Source organism: Macaca fascicularis, chromosome 3 (genome assembly GCF_037993035.2).
Source record: "Macaca fascicularis isolate 582-1 chromosome 3, T2T-MFA8v1.1".
Taxonomy (NCBI): Eukaryota; Metazoa; Chordata; class Mammalia; order Primates; family Cercopithecidae; genus Macaca; species Macaca fascicularis.
In genome coordinates, this window is record NC_088377.1 from 51768210 (window position 1) to 51792084 (window position 23875).

A 23875-nucleotide genomic window follows, 5' to 3' on the forward strand; every position below is an offset into this window, starting at 1 on the left:
GACACAGAGAGATCTTGTCTCAAAAAAAAAAAAAATATATATATATATATATACACACACACACACACACACAGACATACACAAACAGGCCAGGCACAGTGGCTCATGCCTGTAATCACATTGCTTTGAGAGGCTGAGGCAGGAGGATCTCTTGAGTCCAGGAGTACAAGACCAGCTTTGGCAACATAGTGAGACATCATCTTTACAAAATTTTTTTTTTTTTTTTTTTTTTTTTTTGAGACGGAGTCTCGCTCTGTCGCCCAGGCTGGAGTGCAGTGGCCGGATCTCAGCTCACTGCAAGCTCCGCCTCCCGGGTTCACGCCATTCTCCTGCCTCAGCCTCCCGAGTAGTTGGAACTACAGGCGCCCGCCACCGCGCCCGGCTAGTTTTTTGTATTTTTTAGTAGAGACGGGGTTTCACCGTGTTAGCCAGGATGGTCTCGATCTCCTGACCTCGTGATCCGCCCGTCTCGGCCTCCCAAAGTGCTGGAATTACAGGTTTGAGCCACCGCGCCCGGCCACAAAAATATTTTTTATGTTAGCCACGCATGCTGGTGTGTGCCTGTAGTCCCAACTACTCAGGGGGCTGAGGCAGGAGGATCGGTTGAGCCAAGGAGGTTAAGGCTACAGTGAGCTATGATCATGCCACTGCCCTCTCGCCTGAGTGAGACACAGTGAGACCTTGACTCAAAAAAAAAAAAAAAAAAAAAAAAAAAAAATTAATTAATTTAAAAAGAAACAAAAAAGATTACTGTGGCTGTTGTGTGGAAGAAGGCGAGTGAAAATGGTTCGTTTCACCATTTTCTTTTTTCTTTCCTTTTTTTTTTTTTTTTGCGACTAGAGTCTTGCTCTGTTGCCCAGGCTGGAGTGCAATGGTGCGATCTCAGCTCACTGCATCCTCAACCTCCCAGGTTCAAATAATTCTCCAGCCTCAGCCTCTCGAGTAGCTCACCAGCATGCCCAGCGAGTTTTTGTATTTTTAATAGAGACGGGGTTTCACCATGTTGGCCAGGCTGGTCTCGAACTCTTGACCTCCAGTGATCCACCCACCTCAGCCTCCTAAAGTGCTGGGATTAAAAGCATGAGCTACCATGCCTGGCTTATCTCACCATTTTCTGTAGGTGTTGCAGGAATCCTGGAAAGAGACAACTGTGGTTGGATGACGGGAGTAGCAGCTGAGGAGGGGAGAAGCAAGTGCATTTCTAATATATCTGGAAGTGGAGTCTATGAGATGGCTGATGGAGTGGGTATGGGGGTAAGAGAAAGAGAAGTCAGGCCAGGTATGATGGCTCATGCCTGTAATCCCAGCACTTTGGGAGGCTGAAGTGGGTGGATCACTTGAACTCAGGAATTTGAGACCAGCCTGGGAAACATAGAAGACCTCATCTCTACAAAAAATACAAAAATTAGCAGGGCATTGTGGCATGCACCTGTAGTCCCAGCTACTTGGGAGGGTGAGGTGGGAGGATTGCTTGAGCTTGGGAGGTCGAGGCTGCAGTGAGCCCTGATTGTGCCACTGCGCTCCAGCCTAGGTGACAGAGTAAGATACTGTCTCAAAAAAAAAAAAAAAAAAGAGAGAGAAATCAAGGAGCACTCCTACATGAACGGTGGTGCCCTTGAGTCTGGGGGAAGCTAGAGGGAGAAGAAGATTGGGATTGGGGTAGGGGTAGGAAAGGTACAATTGCATTTTGGAGAGGACAGATTTGGAGAAGCTGGGAGGGCAGGGAAGGCATGGGGGCAGAGAAGCAGGATAATTGAGAATGAATCTATTTAGGCCAAGTGCAGTGGCTCACACCTGTAACCTCAGCACTTTGGGAGGCCGAGGCAGGTGGATCACCTGAGGCCAGGAGTTCGAGACCAGCCTGGCCAACATGGTGAAACCCCATTTCTACTAAAAATACAAAAATTAGCCGGGCGAGGTGGTGCCAGCTACTTGGGAGGCTGAGGCAGCAGAATGGCTTGAACCTAGGAGCCAGAGGTTACAGTGAGCCGAGATAGTGCCACTGCACTCCAGCCTGGGCGACAGAGAGAAACTCTGTCTTAAAAAAAAAAAAAAAAAAAGAGCAGTGAGTTTACTCAAAGTGATTCAAAGTGACAATAGTCAAAATGGTGTAGAACTGGCGCAAGGACAGAACTGTGGACCAATGAAATAGAAGAAAGAACACAGAAATAAACCCTCACATTTATGGTCAATTGCCTTTTGACATGAGGGCCAAGACCATTCAATGGGGAAAGGACAACGTTTTTAACAAACAGTGCTGAGAAAAGTGGGATATCCATATGCAAAAAAATGCCATTTGACCCTTCCCTCACACCATATACAGAAATTAACTCCAAATGGATCAAAAACCTAAATACAAGGGGTAAAACTTACAAGACTCTTAGAAGAAAACACATTGGCTTTGGCAATAATTTCTTGGATGTGTCACCAAAAGCCATAAAAAGGCAATAAAAGAAAAAATAGATAAGTTGAACTTTATCAAAATTTAAAACTTTAAAACAAAATTTTTTTAAAGCAGAGACGGGGTCTCTCTGTTTTGTCCAGGCTGGTCTCAAACTCCTGGGCTCAAGCAGTCCTCCTGCCTCAGCCTCCCAAAGTGCTGGGATTAGAGGTGTGAGCCACTGTGCCCGACCACCAAATTTTAAACTTTTGTGCATCAAAAGAAATTTATCAAGAGAGTAGAAAGACAACCTACAGAAAGGGAGGGAATATTTACAAATCAATATCCAATATACATAAATAATTCCTACAACTCAACAACGAACAAACCAATTGAAAACTAGTTCCGGGTGCAGTGGCTCATGCCTGTAATCCCAGCACTTTGGGAGGTCAAGGCAGACAGATCACTTGAGGTCAGGAGTTTGAGACCAGCCTGACCAACATGGTGAAACCCTGTCTCTACTAAAAATATAAAAATCGCTGGGTGTGGTGGCACAAGCCTGTAATCCCAGCTACTCGGGAAGCTAAGACAGGAAAATCGCTTGAACCCTGGAGGCGGAGGTTGCAGTGAGCTAAGATTGTGCCATTGCACTCCAGCCTGGGCAACAAGAGCGAAACTCCATCCCAAAAAAAGAAAAAGAAAATAAGAAAGAAAATTGGGCAAAGAACTTGAATAGATATTTCTCCAAAGAAAACAGACAAGTGCCAATAAGCACATGAAAAGATGCTCAACATCACTAATCATTAAGGAGATTCGAATCGAAAAGGCAATGAGATACCACTTCACACCTTATTAAAATAGCGATGATGTATTTTAAAAAACCGGAAAATAACAAGTGCTGGCAAGGATGTAGAAAGACTGGAATCCTTTTGCACTGCTGATGGAAATGTAAAATGGTGAAGCTGCTGTAGAAGACAGTTTGGCAGTTCCTCAAAAAGCTAAAACATAGAGTTACCATATGACCTAGTAATTCCACTACTGTATGTAATTCCACTAGCATGTGTATTTCCACTTGCGATAATGGATAGGACAGCTAGACAGAAAATCAGCATGGTTATGGAAGACTGGAACAATGCTGTCAACCAACTAAACCTGACAGGGACAAATAGAACATTCAACAACAGCAGACTATATAGTCTTCCCCAGTATACGTGGAACATTCTCCAGGATGAATAGAACACACATTAGGCCATAAAGTGAATCTCAATAAATGTAAGAGGATTGAAATGATGTGGCTCATGCTTATAATCCCAGCACTTTGGGAGGCCAAGATGGAAAGATTGCTTGGGCCCAGGAATTTGAGACCAGCCTGGACAACATGGCAAAACCCTGTCTCTACTAAAAATACAAATAGTTGGTCAGGCACGGTGGCTCACGCCTGTAATCCCAGCACTTTGGGAGGCTGAGGCGGGCGGATCATGAGGTCAGGAGTTGGAGACCAGCATGGTCATCATAGTGAAATCCTGTCTCTACTAAAAATACAAACAGTGCTGAGTGTGGTGGGTGCATGCCTGTAGTCCCTGCTACTTGGGAGGCTGAGGCAGAAGAATCGCTTGAACCTGGGAGGTAGAGTTTGCAGTGAGCCGAGATCACGCCACTGAACTCCAGCCTGGGCGACAGAGCAAGACTGCGTCTCAAAAAAAAAAAAGGAAAAAAAAAGCAAACAGTTAGCCAGCTGTGGTGAGGCATGGCTGTAGTCCCAGCTAACAGGGAGGCTGAGGTGGGAGGATCTCTTGAGCCTGGGAGGCAGAGGTTGCAGTGAGCAGAGATCCCGACCACCACACTCCAGCCTGGGTGACAAAGTGAGACCTTGCCTCAAAAGGAAAATCATGCCAAGTATGTTCTCCTATTACAGAGAAATGAAATTAGACTTCAATAACAGAAAAAAATATGAAATTAAAACAACACAGTTTTCAATATCCAATTGATCCAAGGAGAAATCACCAAGGCAATCAGAAAATATACCTGGGTGCGGTGGCTCACACCCATAATCCCAGCACTTTCAGAGGCCAAGGTGGGAGGATCATGTGAGCCCAGGAGTTTGAGACCAGCCTGGGCAACATAGTGAAACCCCATCTCCACACACATATAAAAAAAGCAATTATAAAATACTTCCAGATGCTTAAAAATAAAAATATACTAAAACTTGTAAAATGTATTAAAAACAGTGCTCAGAGGCCGGGCGCAGTGGCTCATGCCTGTAATCCCAGCACTTTGGGAGGCTGAGGTGGGTGGATCACTTGAGGTCAGAAATTCAAGACCAGCCTGTCCAAAACGGTGAAACTCCATCTCTACTAAAAATACAAAAATTAGCTGGGGGTGGTGGCATGCCCCTGTAATCCCACCTACTCAGGAGGCTGAGGCACGAGCATGCTTGAACCTGGGAGGCAGAGATTGCAGTGAGCTGAGATCACTTTGCTGCACTCCAGCCTGGGCAACAGAGTGAGACTCCATCTAAAAAAAAAAAAAAAAAAAAAAAAAGATTAGAGTGGAAATAAATGAAATAGAGAATAGGAAAGCAAGACACAAGATGAATAAAACCAATATTGGCATATTAGTTTTCTAGGGCGCTGCTGTAAAAAAAAATTTCCTACCAACCAGGCGGCTTAAAACAACAGAAATTTAGTTTCTCACAGTTATTTAGAAACCTGAAATCTAGGTGTCAGCCCGGCTGGTTCCTTCCAGAGGTTCAGAGGGAGAAACTGTTCCATGCCCCTCTCCTAGATTTGGTGGTTGCTAACAATTCTTGGCATTCCTCGGCTTGTAGACACATCACTCTGGTCTCTGTTTCCATCTTTACATAGCATTCTCCACTGTGTGTCTGTGTCCACATTTCTTTTCTTTTCTTTTTTTCTTTTTTTGAGACAGAGTCTCACTCTGTTGCCCAGGCTGGAGTGCAGTGGCTGGATCTCGGCTCACTGCAAGCGCCGCCTCTTGGGTTCATGCTATTCTCCTGCCTCAGCCTCCTGAGTAGCTGGGACTACAGGCACCCACCACCATGCCCGGCTAATTTTTTGTATTTTTAGTAGAGATGGGGTTTCACAGTGTTAGCCAGCATGGTCTTGATCTCCTGACCTTGTGATCCGTCCGCCTCGGCTTCCCAAAGTGCTGGGATTACAGTGTGAGCCACCGCGCCTGGCCTCTTTCTTCATATGAAGACATCAGTCATTGGATTAAGGCCCACTCCACTCCACTATGACCTCATCTTCACTTGGTTGTATCTATAAAGACCCTATTTCCAAATAAGATCACATTTGCATATTCTGGGGGCTAGAACTCAAATACATCTTTCTGGAGGAAACAATTTAACCCATAACATTGATTCTTTGAAAAGATAAACATAATTGACAAACCTTTAGCCAGACCAAACTGAGAGAGAGAGAGAGAGAGAGAGAGAGAGAGAAAGAGAGAGAGAGAGAGAGGATTCAAATAAGAAAATCAGGAATGAAAGAGGAGATACTACTACCTACCTTACAGAAATAAAAAGTATTGGAAGGGAGCCAGACACAGTAGCTCATACCTGTAATCCCAGCACTTTGGGAGGCTGAGGTGGGAGGATCACTTCAGGCCAGAAGTTCAAGACCAGCCTGGGCAACATAGGAGGCCCTGCCTCTACAAAAATAAAAAAAAAATTAGCCAGGCATGGTGGTGCACACCTGTGGTCCCAGCTGCTTGGGAGGCTGAGATGGAAGAACTGCTTGGGCCTGGGAGGTTGAGCCTGCAGTGAGCTATGATCATGCCACTGCACCCTAGCCTGGGCAACAGGGTGAGATCCTGGAAAAGAAAAGAAAGAAAGAGAGAGAGAGAGAAAGAGAGAAAAAGAAAGAAAGAAAGAGAAAAAGAAAGAGAAAGAAAAATGAAAGGAAGAAAGGAAGAAAGAAAGAAAGAAAGAAAGAAAGAAACAAACAAACAAACAAACAAACAAACTACCAAAATTGACTCAGGAAGGAATAGAACAGACACATAACCAGCAGAGTTATCCAACAAATAAAGGTCCAGGACCAGATGGTTTTATTGGTGAACTGATTTTGACAACAGTGTCAAGATCATTCTAGAGGGAAGAGTCTTTTCAGCAGATAGTGTTGGGACAACTGGATACCTACATGCAAAATAATAAAGAACTCCATGTCATGTGCAAAATCCATTCAAAATAGAAGACGGCTAGATATAAGTGCTAAAACTATAAACTCTTTTTTTCTTTTTTTTTTATTTGAGATGGAGTCTCGCTCTGTTGCCCAGGCTGGAGTGCAGTGGCACGATCTCAAAAATTAGCTGGGCATGGTGGTGCATGCCCTGTAATCCCAGCTACTCAAGAGGCTGAAGCAGGAGAATCACTTGAACTTGGGAGGCGGAGGTTGCAGTGAGCTGAGATCACACCACCGTGCTCTAGCCTGGGCAACAGAGCAAGACTGTCTCAAAAAAAAAAAAAAAAGAAAGAAAGAAAAGACAACCCACCTAAATGGGAGAAATGTGTGTAAATCACCTATCTGATAAAGGCTTAGTGTCCACAATATATAAAGAGTGCCTACAACTCAACAATAACAAGACAGCTCAATTAAAAATTGGTCAAAGGGCTGGGCAGTCTGGCTTACATTTGTTGTAATCCCAGCATTTTGGGAGGCCAAGGTAAAAGGATCGCTTGAGCCCAGGAGTTCAAGATCAGCCTGGATGACATAGCCAGATCATATCTCATTAAAAAAAAGAAGAAGAAGAAGAAGAAGAAGAAGAAGAAGAAGAAGAAGAAGAAGAAGAAGAAGAAGAAGAAGAAGAAGAAGAAGAAAACAAAATCTCAGTTAGAATTGTACACCAAAAAGAATAAATTTCCCTGTATGTAGATTTTCAAGTAAAATTTAAATATGAAGATATTTCCAGTTTCTTGAGAGTAGACCCTAAATCTGGATCAATTTCATTCCTCTCAGGGAGCCTAGTACACTGCCTGATGTTTAGTAGTTGCTTATTAAAGTAAACAATAATTAAATGGACATATTTTCTATGGGTAAGCATTAGCACCTTTAGAGCAACTACTTTTTTCATTTCCATAGCCCATGGGGCTAGGAAGAGGTTCCTATTTCTTAGCAATTTTGACAACCATTTAATGACAGTGAGAACATAATGACCCAGCGAATCATTTTCTGGAATGTTACCAGAGGCTAACATAGGTCAGTGTATCCTACGCTTTCGAGAGAAACCTCAATCTGACTAGACAGACTTTCTTCTACCCACAACTTCTCCATCTTCTTCTTCTCCTTCTCCTTCTCCTTCTCCTTCTTCTTCTTTTTCTTAAGGTGGGGTCTTGCTCTGTTGCCCAGACTGGAATGTAGTGGTGCGATTTTGGCTCACTTCAACTTCCACCTCCTGGGCTCAAGCAATCCTCCCACCTCAGTCTCCTGAGTAGCTGGGACTACAGGCCCACACCACCATGTCCAACTGATTTTTTGTAGAGATGAGGTTTCGCCATGTTGCCCAGGCTGGTCTTGAATGAACTCCTGGACTCAAATGATCCTCCCTCCTCAGCCTCCCAAAGTGTTGGGATTACAGGCATGAGCCACCATGCCCGGTAAACCTTTGCTTTTATAAGCTTGCTGAAGTTTGAAGTTGTTATTGTAGCATAATAGTGAACACCGATCTATACAAAAATTGATACCCAAGTACAAAAATCTACAGGCAATATTAGCTTTGGGGCCAGATAGTGGCTGTCATTGGAGGTTGGAAAAATGGCAGCCCACGTCATGCAGTGGAACAGCCTTTGTCAAAATCCTCACTTGAAATAACATGGAAAGAAGATAACTTAGCAAATGAATTTTTTGGCTTTGGGTAAAGAAATGGGAAAAGGAATTTTGGTAACATGAGTTGGTTTCTATTGGTTACATCTGACAAGCTGCAATAAAAAAGAATGAGCCAGTTTGCAAGCAGAATTTTTTTTTTTTTTGAGATGGAGTTTTGCTCTTGTCACCCAGGCTGGCACGTGATGGTGCAATCTCAGCTCACTGCAACCTCCGCCTCCTGGGTTCAAGCGATTCTCGTGCCTCAGCCTTCCAAGTAGCTGGGATTACATGTGCCCACTATCACACCCAGCTAATTTTTGTATTTTTAGTAGAGACGGGGTTTCACCATGTTGGCCAGAATGGTCTCGAACTCCTGACCTTAAATGATCTGCCCACCTTGGCCTCCCAAAGTGCTGGGATTACAGGGGTGAGCCACCACACCCGGTCGCAAGCAGAATTTAAAGGTAATATAGAAAGTCCAGAAATTCCAGGGCTTACAAAGTAGAAAGGTGAGTCTAATTCCCAAAAGGTGAATGATAAAACTGAGAAGTCTTTGTGAGAAAAAGCTTTATGTATAATACTCAGCCTCATGGTTATGACCAAATCAAGGATAAACGGGTTGAACTCTGTTAAAACTTCTGAATCCATTAATAGGGTACCAAGTAAATTTTTTTTTTTTTTTTTTGAGATGGAGCCTAGCTCTGTCATCCAGGCTGGAGTGCAGTGGCGCGATCTTGGTTCATTGTAACCTCTGCCACCCGGGTTCAAGCGATTCTCCTGCCTCAGCCTCCTGAGTAGCTGGGATTACAGGTGCCTGCCACTATGCCCTAATTTTTTATTTTTAGTAGAGATAGGGTTTCACCATCTTGGCCAGGCTGGTCTTGAACTCCTGACCTCATGATCCACCTGCTTCAGTCTCCCAAAGTGCTGGGATGACAGGTGTGAGCCACTGGGCCCTGCCGTAAATACTTTCAACTGGACAAAATGACCAAGGATTATGGGGCCAAGAGCGCACTCAGACTGTGGCTCACATCTGTAATCTCAACACTTTGGAAGGCCAAGGTGGGTGAGTCACTTGAGCCCAGGAGTTCGAGATCAGCCTGGACAACATGGCAAAACTCTCTTTTTACAAATTACAAAAAATTAGCTGAGCATGGTGGTGCATGCTTGTAGTCCCAGCCACCCAGGAGGCTGAGGTGGGAGGATCACTTGAGCTTGGGAGGTCAAGGCCATAGTGAGCCATGACTGCACCACTGCCCTCTAGCCTGGGTGGCAGTGTGAGACCCTGTCTAAAAAAAAAAAAAAAAAAAAAAAAAAAAAAAAAGAGGCCGGGTACGGTGACTTACTCACGCCTGTAATCCCAGCACTTTGGGAGACCAAGGCGGGTGGATCATGAGGTCAGGAGATCGAGACCACCCCAGCCAGCATGGCAAAACCCCGTCTCTACTAAAGATACAAAAAATTAGCTGGATGTGGTGGTGTGCGCCTGTAATCCCGGTGACTCAGGAGGCTGAGGCGGGAAAATCGCTTGAACCCGGGAGGTGGAGTTTGCAGTGAGCCCAGATGGTGCCACGGCACTCCAGCCTGAGCAACAGAGTTAGACTCCATCTCAAAACAAAACAAAAAAGAGAGAAAGACACAACGGCCCTCCGAGGAAGACTGGAAGTTCAAGGATCTGCAATGAAGTCTAGAGAGGCATGTCTCAGAAAGTGTCACTACCACTTAGAGCTGGCCAGAACCACATATTTATGAAATCAATTAAAATTTTTTTGAGACAGGGTCTTCTTGTTCTGTTACCCAAGCTAGAGTACAGTGGCACAATCCCTCAGCCTCCCAGGCTCAAGTGATACTCCCACCTAAGCCTCCCAAGTAGCTGGGACTACAGGTATGCATCACCGTGCCCAGCTAATTTAAAAAAAACTTTTTTTTTTTGTAGAGATATGGGGTCTTGCTATCTTGCCCAGGCTTGTCTTGCCCTCCTGGGCTCAAGTCATCCTCCCTCCTTGGCCTCCCAAAGTGTTGTAATTACAGATGTGAACCACCATACTTATCCCAAAACCATCTAAATTTTTGGGAAATGTGTACCATCCAAAGAGGCATTCATCTGAACTCCAAGAAACAGTGACCATTTCAATACTTAAAATGACTCTCTGACTTACCAACATTCTGCAGCAGGAAGCAAGGTGAGAACGCCACTCAGCTCCATGGAGAACATACAGGCAATGGTGACCTCAGATATGGCCATTGAGTTTAATGAGCCTCCCAGTGGGTGGAGCAGAGACAGCCATCAAGAACAAGGGACCTGGCCGGGTACGGTGGCTCACGCCTGTAATCCTAGCACTTTGGGAGGCTGAGGGTGGGCAGATCACTTCAGGTCAAGAGTTCGAGACCAGTCCGGCCAACATGGCAAAATCCCATCTCTACTAAAAATACAAAAACTAGCTGGGTGTGGTGGCGTGCACCTGTAGTCCCAGCTACAGGGGAGGCTGAGGCAGGAAAATTGCATGAACCCGGGAGACGGAGGTTTCAGTGAGCTGAGATCGTGCTACTACACTTCCGCCTGGGTGACAGAGTGAGACTCCATCTCAGCAAAAAACAAAAAACAAAAAACAAAACAAACAAACAGAAAAAACCACAAGCGATCAGGCAGCCACTTCCAGGGACACATCAAGACCTAGTCAAGAAATTTTCCCCATTCCCAGGTAGGGAACTTTGGCAAGGGATGCCCAGGGCATATGTCTTTTTTTTTTTTTTTTTTAAAGAGATGGGATCTTTCTATGTTGCCCAGGCTGGTCTCAAACTCCCGGGCTCAAGCGATCCTCCTACCATGGCCTCCCAAAGTGCTGGGATGACAGGTATGAGCCACTGTGCCGGGCCAGCATATGCCTTTTAGAACTGCTACGGGCCAGTCGGCTCCTGCGTTCCACGCTTCCCGTATATGAGTGGGAGTGACCAGCAGGGCTAACCCTTTCTATTTCACTATTGTATGCTGGTAAATACTGGAGAGGAGATCAGATAACTTCCCTGTTTAGTTCATTGCTCCATGGATCGAGGACAGCCAAAACTGATCTGAAACGGAGACTATCACAAGACCCTAGACTTTGAGCCTCATGCTATGACTGGGTGGGATTTGGGGTGTTTTCCTAGAAGAGGGGAATGACTATATTTTCATGTGTAGGGCAGGAAGCGTGTTTTCTTTGAAGAGGGGAGTGACTGTATTTTCACGTGTAGGGCAGGAAGGAAAGCACTCACCAAGAGGGTGGACTGTGGTCTGTTGCCTCATTATTCCAAATATTTGCTGCTCTTCCCTGTAAAAGGAGCATCAGCCTGCCCCTTGGTATACTGCTATGGTAACCCTTTATGTGAGAATTCATATGAAGAATTATCTGCCTGGCGTGGTGGCTCACGCCTGTAATCCCAGCACTTTGAGAGGCCAAGAGAGGAGGATTGCTTGAACCCAGGAGTTCAAGACCAGCCTGGGCAACATGCTGAAACCCTGTCTCTACAGAAAAAACAACAACAAAAATTAGTCCGGCGTGGTGGTCGCACGCCTGTAGTCCCAGCTACTCAGGAGTCTGAGGCGGGAGGATTGCTTGAGCCCAGAAGCTCAAGACTTCAGTGAGCTGTGATTGCACCACTGCATTCCAGCCTTGGCGAGTGAGGGAGATGCTATCTCAACCCTCCCCCATTCCCCCAAAAAATATGAACAAATGCAACATTACTGGCGTAGATCCTAAATCTGAATCATCTTTGTACTTCCCATATAACCTGGGACATTATCATCTATGCACAGTAGTTACTAAGATAAATGATAATCAGGCCGGGCGCGGTGGCTCAAGCCTGTAATCCCAGCACTTTGGGAGGCCGAGCCGGGCGGATCACGAGGTCAGGAGATCGAGACCATCCTGGCTGACATGGTGAAACACCGTCTCTACTAAAAAATACAAAAAAACTAGCCAGGCGAGGTGGCGGGTGCCTGTAGTCCCAGCTAATGGGGAGGCTGAGCCAGGGTAATGGCGTGAACCCGGGAGGCGGAGCTTGCAGTGAGCCGAGAACGCGACACTGCACTCCAGCCTGGGCGACAGAGCGAGACTCCATCTCAAAAAAAAAAAAAAAGATAAATGATAATCAGAATCAACCTAGGTACCCATCAATGGTGGACTGGATAAAGAAAATGTGGTTCAGCCAGGCATGGTGGCTCACGCCTGTAATCCCAGCACTTTGGGAGGCTGAGGCAGGTGGATCACCTGGGGTTGGGGGTTCGAGACCAGCCTGACCAATACGGAGAAACCCCGTGTCTACTAAAAATACAAAATTAGCTGGGCGTGGTGGCGCATGACTGTGAGGATGAGGCAGGAGAATCGCTTGAACCCGGGAGGCAGAGGTGGTGGAGAGCCGCGATTGTGCCATTGCACTCCAGCCTGGGCAACAAGAGCAAAACTCCATCTCAATAAATAAACAAATAAATAAAACAAAAAAAAAAATGGTCCATATATATCATGGAATATTATGCAGCCATAAAAAAGAATGAAGCAATGTCATTTGCAGTCAGAAGAATGCAGCTGTAGGTCATTATCCTAAGCAAACGAATGCAGAAACAGACAATTAAATACTGCATGTTCTTAGAAAAGGGAGCTAAGCACTGGGTATACATGGACACAAAGATGGAAATGATAGGTCACAGTGGCTCATGCCTGTAATCCCAGCACTTCGGGAGGCCGAGGTGGGTGGATCACTTGAGGTCAAAACCAGCCTGGCCAACATGGTGAAACTCTGTGTCTACTAAAAATACAATAATGGGCCAGATATGGTGGTGGGCATCTGTAATCCCAGCTACTCTGGAGTCTGAGGCAAGAGAATTGCTTGAGCCCAGAAGGCAGAGCCTGCAGTAAACCGAGATCACGGCACTGCACTTCAGCCTGAGCAACAAAGCAAGACTCTGTCTCAAAAAAAAAAAAAAAAAAAAAAAAAAAAAAAGATGGGAGCGATAGACACTGGGGACTACTGGAATGGGGAGGGAGGGAGGCAAGGACTGATAAACGACTTATTGGGTCCAATGTTCACTACCTGGGTGATGATGGGATCATTCAAACCCCAAACCTTAGCATCTGGAAGTATACCCAGGTAAAAAACCTGCCCGTGCAGCTCTGAATCTAAAATGAAAGTTGAAATAAAAAGTCATTTAAGGCCAGGCATGGTGGCTCATGCCTGTAATCCTAGCACTTTAGGACGCTGAGGCAGGTGGATTGCCTGAGGTCAGGGGTTTGAGACCAGGCTGGCCAACATGGAGAAACCCTGTCTCTACTAAAAATACAAAAACTAGCTGGGTGTGGTGGTGGCACTTGTAATCCCAGCTACTCAAGGGGCTGAGGCAGGATAATCATTTGAACCCGGGAGGTGGAGGTTGCAGTGAGCCAAGATTGTGCCACTGTACTAAAGCCTGGGCGACAGAGTAAGACTCCGTCTCAGGAAAAAAAAAAAAAAAAAAAAAAGGCATTTGACTTATTTTTAAAAATTTCAAAATAAATGATAACTAAATTAAAAATCATCTTCATTGGGCGACCATTAGCAACTTTAGGGCAAATATTCTTCCATTCCCATGGCCTGGTGCTAACAAGTGGTGACTATTTCTCAGTGAGTACAAACCTTCAATCACAGTGAACACACGCTGACTTAGGAGAGTCCCACTCTGAGACATTGCTGCCAACCGAGGTCAATGGACCCCATGCCTTCCAGAGAAATAGACCCTCAGCCATAGTCCCTCAAACACCACTTCTTCTATACATTTTGACCTTTACTTCCTCTGCCTCTTCCCAGCTGCAGCTGAATTGCTAAACACACACACACATATACATGCACACACACTCCTACCTCAATCCGTTGAAAACTCCCCAGACCAAAATGTTCTTTTTTTTTTTTTTTTGAGATGGAGTCTCGCTCTGTCACCCAGGCTAGAGTGCAGTGGCACAATCTCGGCTCACTGCAACCTCCCAGATTCAAGCGATTCTCCTGTCTCAGCCTCCTGAGTAGCTGGGATTATAGGCACATGCCACCACGCCTACCTAATTTTTGTACAAAATGTTCCTTTCTTGCTAGATAGTCCTAAGATCAGCTCTCCGGCAAATCACAAGTCTACTGACAACCCAACTTTTGATATATCTCTTTCTTTAAAAAAAATTTTTTTTTTTAGAGATGGGGTCTTGCTATGTTGCCCAGGCTGGTCTCCAACTCCTGGCCTCAAGTGATCCTCCTGCCTCAGCCTCCCAAAGTGCTGGGATTACAGATGTGAGCCATTCCACCTGGTCTCAGTTTATCTCTTCCTTGTTAAATACTTGCAAATACTTTTTCACAGAGAGTCCCAGAGTCTGAGAGTCTGAGTCACAAGTAGAAGTACAAGGTGTGCAAAGTTTGCCCACTACAAGGAGGTGCTGGAAGAAAATATCCCAGCCCAACACACTTGGCCAACAGTGGGTGGAGTCTTTTCTTTGAAACTGTATGAAATTACAACTGGTCCTTAAACAACATGAGTTTGAACTATGTGGGCCAGTTATATACAATGTTTTTCTTTTAAAGATGGGGTCTTGCTATGTTGCCCAGTCTGGACTCAAACTCCTGGGCTCAAGCAGTCCTCCTGCCTCAGCCTCCTAAAGCATTGGGATGATAGAAGGGAGGCACCCAGCTGCTTATTATGTCATCAATTCCCTTTTATAATCAACCAAAGTCCTGAATTGTCTCACATGGGCTACAGTTAAGCTACAATTACCAAGTAGTCTGCTGGGTTTATGGGCTTAGGTTTAGGTGTTTACAAACCTCCCTGTTAAAATTCTTTTTTTTCTTTCTTTTTTTTGAGACAGGGTCTCACTCTGTTGCCCAGGCTGGAGTGCAGTGGTGCAATCTTGGCTCACTGCAACCTCTGCCTCCCGGGTTCAAGTGATTCTTCTGCCTCAGCCTCCTGAGTGGCTGGGATTACAGGAGCACACCATCACGCCCAGCCAATTTTTGTATTTTTGGTTGAGACGGGGTTTTGCCATGTTGGCCAGGTTGGTCTCGAACTCCTGACCTCAGGTGATCCACCCGCCTCGGCCTCCCAAAGTGCTAGGATTACAGGCATGAGCCACTGCACCTGGCCTATGTTAAAATTCATCTTACCAATTTCACACCACTGTTTTCACTGCCAAGACACATTTGGATTCCACTGTCCTACAAAACTGCTCACCTGGCAGAGTGGGCTTATTTTGAGGCTGGCCAGTGGATCATTCAAAAGTCCATCCAGACCAGATGCTCATGCTTGTAATCCTGACACTTTCGGAGGCTGAGGCGGGAGGATCGCTTGAGCCCAGGAGTTTGTGACCAGCCTGGGCAACATCATGAAATCCTGTCTCTACAAAAAATTGTAAAAACTTAGCTGGACATGATGCTGCATACCTGTAGTCCTAGCTACTCAGTAGGCAGAGGTGAGAGGATCTCTTGAGGCTAGGAGTTGGAGGCTGCAGTGAGCTATATGATTGCACCACCGCACTCCAGACTGGGTGACAGAGTGACAATCTGTCTCAAAATAAAACAAAATAAAAATAAAAGAAGGCCGGGGGTGGTGGCTCACGCCTGTAATCCCAGTACTTTGGGAGGCTGAGGCAGGCGGATCATCTGAGGTCAGGAGTTTGAGACCAGCCTGGCCAACGTGGTGAAACCCATCTCTACCAAAAAATACAGGTGGCATGCACCTGTAATCCCAGCTACTCAGAAGGCTGAGACATAAGAATTGCTTGAACCCGGGAGGCAGAGGTTGCAGTGAGCTGAGATAGTGCCAGCGTACTCCAGCCTGGGTGACAGAGTGAGACCCCTCTGGCTGTCTCTAGTCTGAGACAATTCGAGTAACCTCCCTGCCCAGCCAGTGCGGCCCCTTGGGACTGCAAGCCCAGCCCTCTAACAGAGACAACCAGACAGATGCAAACCAGGACACCTAGGGATGGACAGCAGGGCTCCATCCTCCTGTTCAATGTTGCCACCGGGATCTCAAATGAAGATGGAGAAGCTCTCATTTTTGCCAGACACTGTGGCTCACTCCTGTCATTCCAGCACTTTGGGAGACTGCGGCAGGAGAATTGCTTGAGGCTGGGAATTGGAGACCAGCCTGGGCAACTTAGCAAGGCTCTGTCTCTACACACATGAAAAATAACTGAGGGTGGTGGCTTGTGCCTCTGGTCCCAGCTACTCAGGAGGCTGAGGCAGGAGGATCGCTGGAGCCCAGGAGGTTGAGGCCGCACCACTGGTGCGAGCCATGGTCGCACCACTGCACTCCAGCCTGGGTGATGGAGCAAGACCCTGTCTCTAAGAAAAGCCCTGATTTTCATGAGTGTGTGCCCAAATCTGGAGGTGGGAGAGGAGACATTCAGGATCCTAACAGGCTAGAGAAAAGGTCCAAATCTTAGAAGATGAAATAGCTAAGCCTCTGGTCACAAAGCCATGACCAAGTCCCAGAAAGGAGAGGCGTGGCACTGCACGAAAAGACTCGGGGGTTTTAGAAAAGAAGCTGTGAACCGGGTGCGGTGGCTCATGCCTGTAATCCCAGCACTTTGGCAGGCCGAGGGGGGTGGATCAACTGAGGTCAGGAGTCCAAGACCAGCCTGGCCAACATGGTGAAACCCCGTCTCTTCTAAAAATACAAAAATTAGCCAGGTGTAGTGGCGGGTGCCTGTAATCCCAGCTACTCGGGAGGCTGAGGCAGGAGAATCGCTTGAACCTAGGAGGCCGGAGGTTGCAGTGAGCTGAGATTGCCCCACTGCACTCCAGCATGGGTGACAAGAGCAAGACTCTTGTCTCAAAAAAAAAAAAAAAAAAAAAAAAAGACTAGCCTGGCAACACAGTGAGACCCATCTCTACCAAAAAATTTTTAAAAATTAGCTAAGTGCCTGGGAGACACAGCGAGACTCCGTCTCAAAAAAAAAAAAAAAAAAAAAAAAAAAAAAAAAAAATTAGCTAAGTGTGGTGGTACATACCTGTAGTCCCAGCTACTAGGGAGGCTGAGGTAGGAGGATCGCTTGAGCCTGGTAGGTTGAGGCTGCAGTGAGCCAAGATTGCACCACTGCACGCCAGCCTGGGTGACAGAGTAAGACCCTGTTTCTAAAAGAAAAGAAAAAAAAACATTGATTATTTTTACATACTTTTTTGGGTCAGGGATTCAGAAATGACTTAGGTACATGGTTTGGATTTAAGGTTTCTCTTAAGGTTGTAGACAAGATGTCGGCCAGGTCTACAGCCATCTGTCAGCGTAACTGAGCTGGAGACACTGAGGCCTTCCTGCCCTTTCACAGTCTTGACATTTTCAAAGACTACTGGACAGTTAGTTTGTAGAATGTCCATCAATTAGGGTTTGTCTGATGTTATCTTGTGGTTAGATTGAGGCTATACATTTTTCTCAATGAGACCATAACAGTATAGTTGTGTCCTTTTTATTTATTTTTTGAGGCAGGGTCTCACTCTGTCACCCAGCCTGGAGTACAGTGGTGAAATCATAGCTCACTGCAGCCTTGACCTCCCAGGCTTAAGCAATCCTCCCACCTCAGCCTCCCGAGTAGCTGGAATTACAGGCATGCCTCATTGTGCTAATTTTTGTAATTTTGTAAAGACAGGGTCTCATTATGTTGCCCAGGCTGATCTTGAACTCCTGAGCTCAAGGGATCCTCCTGCCTCAGCCTCCTAAAGTGCTGGGATTACAGGTGTGAGCTACTGTACTCAGCCTCCAAGCTGTGTCCTTTTTAGTGTATCACATTAGTGGGTTCATGATGTCATTATATCTCATTGCTAGTGATGTTCACCTTGACCATTTGGTTCAAGTGATGTCTTCTGAGATTTTCCACTGTTACGTTACCATGTTTCACTTTGTACTTAATAAAATCATGAAGTCTCCTAAAGCTTTCTCAGGCGTCTACATTTGTCAAAGCTCCCTGGGTGATTCCATTGTGCTACCAGGGTTGAAAACCACTGAATAGGTAGATCAAGTTCATGCGGGAGCTAACAAGATGGGTGAGATGGGGAATTGAGAAGAGGTGACATGAGGAATGGCTGAACACCTGGAGAATATAAGAGTCAGGGACTGGCCGGGCACGGTGGCTCATGCATCTAATCCCAGCACTTTGGGAGGCCGAGGTGGGTGGATCACCTGAGATCAGGAGTTTGAGATCAGCCTGGTCAACATGGTGAAACCCCATCTCTACTAAAAATACACGCAAAAAAATTAGACAGGCGTGGTAGCGGGTGCCAGTAATCCCAGCTACTCAGGAGGCTGAGGCAGGAGAATCGCCTGAGCCTGGGAGGTAGAGGTTGTAGTGAGCCAAGATCACACCACTGCACTCTAGCCAGGGCAACAAGAGCAAAACTCTGTCTCAAAAACAAAAAACAAAAAACAAAGTCAGGGACTAACATGTCTGAAAATATCTGAAGGGTTGTCAAGTGTGAATAGTTGCTGTGCAAACCAAAAACAAAATTCTAAGCACCCCAATCAACAGAATGGACCCCTGTTTCAGCCAAGGGCATTGCAAAGTTAACCTGAAACACTAGTACAGGCCATCACGGGAATGGGTGTGTGGACATGCCTCATTATACCCACCTCCCTTTGAAATTCAGGTGCAGCAAAAGAGCATGAACATTAAAAGACAGACCTTAAGACTGACAAAACAGACTCTTTGTAGCAATAAGATACCAGCATGACAGATAGCAGGCCCTGAAAGAAATCAAAGTATTTTACCCATAACTATATTTCTTTCAGATACATACATATATATATACACACACACACATATATACGTGTGTGTGTATATATATGTGTGTGTATATATATAGGAAAGTAATGGTGTGATCTTGGCTCACTGCAACCTCTGCCTCCCAGGTTCAAGTGATTCTTGTGCCTTAGCCTCCCAAGTAACTGGGATTACAGGTGCCAGCCACCATGCCCAGCTAATTTTTGTATTTTTAGTAGATACGGGGTTTTGCCGTGTTGGCCAGGCTGGTCTTGAACTCCTGACCTCAGGTGAACCGCCCACCTCGGCTTCCAAAGTGCTGGGATTACAGGCGTGATCCACTGTGCCCGGCTTCTTTGACATATTTTGAAATGGCCCTGCAAAACTGTCTTTTGTGTGGAACATCTACATTCTATAGGGAATCCCCTTCCCTTTCCAGGTCTTTTTCCTGATTCAGGAGGGAATTAACTAAGAGTTTGGCATTATTTTAAGTCTGATAAGAAACATTTACCATCTATTCTCTCTGAAGCCTGCTACCTGGAGGCTTCATCTACATAATAAGAACCTTGGTCTCCACAACCCCTTATCTTAACCCAGACACTTCCATCTCTTGATTCCAAGTTTTAGATAATGACCTAAGTCTTTCAACGAATTGCCAATCAGAAAATCTTTGAATCCACCCAGGATCTGAAAGCCCTCCCCACACCCTGCCTTTGAGTTGTCCTGCCTTTCCGGACTGAACCAGTGCATACCTTACATGTATTGGTTGATGTCTTATCTCTCCCTAAAACATATAAAACCAAGCTGCAGCCCCACCACCTTGGGCACAGATTCTCAGGACCTCCTGAGGCTATGTCATTGGTCATGGTCCTCACATTTGGCTCAGAATAAACCACTTCAAATATTCTGCAGAGTTTCATTCCTTGTTGACAAAATAAGTAGAATCTGGGAAAACTAGTCTTTTAAAGTTGCAAGAAGTTTCTATGATCTCAGAACGGGTAGCCTTGGGTTTACCTTCTGGATGATTATTTTTTATGGGAACCATATTTTTCTTTTTGTTACTTAAAAAGCTTTTTTTTTTTTTTTTTTTTTTTTTTTTTTTTTTTAGGTCAGACACAGTGGCACACACCTGTAATCCCAGCACTTTGGGAAGCTGAGGCCGGTGGATTGCTTGAGCTCAAGAGTTTGAGAGCAGCTTGGGCAGCATGATAAAACCCTGTGTACAATTTTTTTTCTTTTTTAATACAGAGTCTCACTCTGTCACCCAGGCTGGAGTACAGTGGCATGATCTGGGCTCACTGCAACCTCCACCTTCTGGGTTCAAGTGATTCTCCCGCCTCAACTTTCTAAGTAGCTGGGATTACAGGCGCCCACCACCACACCCAGGTAATTTTTGTATTTTTAGTAGAGATGGGGTTTCACCATGTTGGCCAGGCTGGTCTTGAACTCCCGACCTCAGATGATCCACCCACCTTGGCCTCCCAAAGTGTTGGGATTATGGGCGTGAGCCACCGCACCCAACTCCAAATTTTCTTTTTTAAAATTAGCCATGTGTGGTGGTGAGCACCTGTAGTCCCCACCACTCAGGAGGCTGCGGTAGGACGATTGCTTGAGCCCAGGAGGTCGAGGCTGCAATGAGCTGATTGTGCCACTGCACTGCAGCCTGGCAATGACAGTGGGACTATCTCAAAAAACACAAAACAAACAAACAAACAAACAAAAAAGACAGGGTCTCCCTATGTTGCCCAGGCTGGTCTCGAACTCCTGAGTTCAAGCAATCCTCCTGCCTCAGCCTCCCAAAGTGCTGGGATTGTAGGCATAAACCATCATGCCAGCCTCTACGGGAGCCATAAAGTGGTCTATTTAATCACACACTTGTCAAACCAATTCTATCCGTGATTCTTGGGGAAATCTGTGAAGTCCCATCTATCTGGAAAGATGTTGTGGAGGCTGAAATAACTCCCTCTTGGAAGCCAGGCTTCTGATTAACCCTGGTTCCAGGAATGCCTCTAAGATTTCCAGTTTATCTATCATTCCTTGTATAAAAGCACATACTTACCATTAATCCTGCCCTTATGCCAGAGGCGTTTGAACCAGAGTGACTCCATCTTGAGTGAGGGCTAAGAAAAATGAGGCTGGGGCTTGCTGGACTGCATTCCCAGAAAGTGGGGTATTCCTAGCCTACAGATGTTTACAGTTAAGGGAACAGATTGATAATGTTTACTAAACAGACCCAGATTTAGGAGTGTCCTGATATCCTGGTATCTTGAGAACAGAAGCATTCCTACGATAATTTCGATTCCTGCAAAATACAGTAAGAAAATTAATCCTTTATCACAAACCCTTGTAGCAGAATACATCTCCTCATAATCTTTTCTTATGCTATATATAAACGAGTATTATCCCTAGGGTGGACGCGTTCGTCCTCTGCCTTTTGGGAACACCCTAATCTGTCTGTGGAGTAGCTGTGTCTTTCTCCACGTTACTTTCCTAATAAACTTGCTTTTACTTGACTCTATGAACTCGCCCTGAATTCTTTCTGGTGTGAGATCCAAGAACCCTCTGCTGGGGTCTGGATCGGGACCCCTTTCCGGTAACACTTAGATCAAGTCAACCTTGATAAACTCGTACATACTGTAAATCCTGCCCTTAAGCAAATTCCTACACATGCCTTCTGGAGCATGTGCATTCTTTCCTTATGGTATATAGTTCCTGGGTCCGGGATGTAACAGCATGGAGATCTACCTGCCTTGTGGCCACCCAAGACGACGCTTCTGTCCATAGCTCCCCCAGTGAAACACCCCGTGATGACAAACTGGATTTGTCTGCTTCGTTCTTTGGTTTCTTGGCTCCTTCTGTACTTAGGGGCCGTTTTGCACGTAAGGTCCTATGGTGAAACAGAGGTTTAATATGAGTCACTGTTCAGTTTGGAAATATACGTTGTTGTTCCTATCGATCTCCGCTTCTGCAGGGGTGTTTCCCGTTCTGGAAATCTCTCTGCTGGCCCCTGGGGCACCTCCATGAACGGTGGAATCAGAGGCTGGCACAGTGGCTCACATCTGTAATCCTAGCACTTTGGGAGGCCAAGGTGGGAGGATTGCTTGAAGCTAGGAGTTCAAGACCAGCCTGAGCAACATAGTAAGATCTCATCACAGATATATACATATATGTGTGTGTGTGTGTGTACATATATGTATATATGTGTGTATATATATATTTTTTTAATTAGCCAGGTGTGGTGGCAATCTCTTATAGTTTCAGGTACTTGGGAGGCTGAGGTAGGAGGATCACCAGATCCCAGGAGTTCAAGGCTGCAGTGAGTTATGAATATGCCACTGAACTCCCGCCTGAACGATAGAGTGAGGTCCTATACCTATTAAAAAATGAAAAACAAAAAACAATAACAACAAAAAAAACGCCAGGCGCAGTGGCTCACATCTGTAATTGCAGCACTTTGGGAGGCCAAGGTGGGCAGATCACTTGAGGTCAGGAGTTCGAGACCAGCCTGGCCAACATGGTGAAACCCTGTCTCTACTAAAAATATAAAAAAATTAGCCAAGTGTGGTGGCTCACGCCTGTAATCCCAGCTACCCTGGAGGCTGAGGCAGGAGAATCGCTTGAACTTGGGAGGCAGAGGTTGCAGTGAGCTGAGATTGCGCCACTGCACTCCAGCCTGGGCGACAGAGTGAGACGCAGTTTCAAAAACAAAACAAACAAATAAATAAAAACAACAACAAAGTGACAGCAGGATGGTGGCATCTGTCTTGCTTACAGGCTCTCTTGAGGGTTAGATACAGTGTCTGGCATGCAATAGACACTTGTCACTGGTAAATACTCATTACTTGGCAGGGAGACTTTCAGCTCTGAGTCCAGCCTGCAAACACCCCATATTACTTTTTGGACAGAAATACAGGCACTGTGACACTAGGCTGGAGGCAAGGTATGTGGGGAGGGCTGGCCTGGGGAAATAAAGTTATTTTCAGATCCAAAAAAGCTTCCTAAAGCTGAGGCCACCTAACAGGTATCCATCAGATACTTACCTTGTGTAGGATTCTTCTGTGTATTTTGGTCCAGTGGTCAGCGAGAGGCCGGGAGCTACTGAAATACCCATCCAGGGCCCCAGGGAGGGTTAAGGACAGGGTTAAACCGGACTTCAATTCTCATCATCCTGACGCAGCAAGAAGGAAATGTCTCTTATCAGTGTGGGTGGGAGCTGTGCTTCTGCTGAAAAGAGTGGAAATTTCAGCAAAAGTTGTCCTGGAAAGAGGCCAGTCTTTGGAACAGGAAGAAAAAAAAAAAGAAAGAAAGAAAAGAAAAGGCCGGGCACGGTGGCTAATGCCTGTAATCTCAGAACTTTGAGAGACCAAGGTTTGCGGATCACTTGAGGTCAGGAGTCCAAGGCCAGCCTGGCCAGCGTGGCAAAACCCTTTCTTTACCAAAATTACAAAAAAATTAGCCGGGCATGGTGGCACACACCTGTGGTCCCAGCTACCTGGGAGGCTGAGGCACGAGAATCGCTTGAACCTGGGAGACGGAGGTTGCAGTGAGCCAAGGTCACACTATAGGACTCCAGCCTAGGCGACAGAGTGAGACTCAGTCTCAAAAAAAAAAAAAAAAAAGAAGCTTGGGGAAGTGGGTCTCAAATCAAAGAGAAAACAAAAGCGTTTTCTCTCCCCAGGGCTGCTAAACTTGGATTTTGAGGCACAGACAAAAGAGCTATGTTGTAGCTACTTTTCTGACAACTTGGCTATGCTAAGGTGTCTGTCTAGACACCAGTTTAGATGTTAACACCAGTCTAGGTGCTACTACAAAGGTAATTTTCAGACATGATTAACTTTTTTTATTTTTATTCCAGAGACAGAGTCTTGCTCTGTCGCCCAGGCTGGAGTGCAGTGGTGCAATCATAGCTCACTACAGCCTCAACCTTCCATACT

At 45.7% G+C, this 23875-nt stretch overlaps 1 long non-coding RNA gene across 1 annotated transcript; it reads right to left on the reverse strand.

Annotated features, from left to right (window-relative positions):
- Window positions 1–1371: 1371 nt before the first annotated feature.
- On the reverse strand, window positions 1372–23078 carry LOC135970103 (uncharacterized). Its single transcript, XR_010585548.1, has 4 exons — window positions 22982–23078; window positions 21175–21828; window positions 17202–17325; window positions 1372–4894 (listed from the first exon to the last, which is right to left on the reverse strand). It is a non-coding gene; the product is annotated as an uncharacterized lncRNA (long non-coding RNA).
- Window positions 23079–23875: the final 797 nt, after the last annotated feature.